Source organism: Borostomias antarcticus (assembly GCF_949987555.1).
Source record: "Borostomias antarcticus genome assembly, chromosome: 11".
In the NCBI taxonomy this organism is placed as follows: Eukaryota; Metazoa; Chordata; class Actinopteri; order Stomiiformes; family Stomiidae; genus Borostomias; species Borostomias antarcticus.
The window spans coordinates 22802472-22803139 of NC_140244.1; positions in this window are offsets into that span (position 1 = coordinate 22802472).

Sequence of the window (668 nt, forward strand, 5' to 3'; positions counted from 1 at the left end):
GGCTATCTATATATACATCCCTATGATGTCTATCTGGTGAGGTTAGCACCAGGTGTGGGAAAGAGGGAAATATTTCCACACTTATTTTCTATAATTACCTTGTCAGCCAGGTGATGTGGTTGTGTGTGTAAAACGGAAGCGCAGTCAGAACATGTTAATTGGTAAAATACAGGCCTACATGTCTATTTACAGTACATACCTTTGCTCACACCTCGCCAGTGACATCATAAGGACAACACGAGCTTTATTCACACATGACATTGAGTAGAGAGACACAGCCGCATAATAAACACCCCGCTCATGAACTAATTCACCACTATCACAAAGAGTAACAGCGCCATCTACAGGACGGAATAAGTCCTACACCATGGTCTCTCTATAACGCCAACTGCTGTCCTGTTTTAAGTTTAAGTTTTGGAGAGTGAGAAGGAAATCAAGACATGCAGGGAGACCCTCCAGCTGCTCCTCACTGTGCCAAAGAGCTGGTGGTACATGGAAAATAAAAATGATCTCTCTCTCTCTCTCTCTCTCTGAGCAATTACTTCAAACTGCACTGCACATTGATGCCATTCATAATAACTGTTCACATATCAAACGAGCCAAGGTAGCGTAAAACTAAGGAGGATGTGCAAAATATCAGTGGTAGGCTACCTGAACCTTTTATTAAC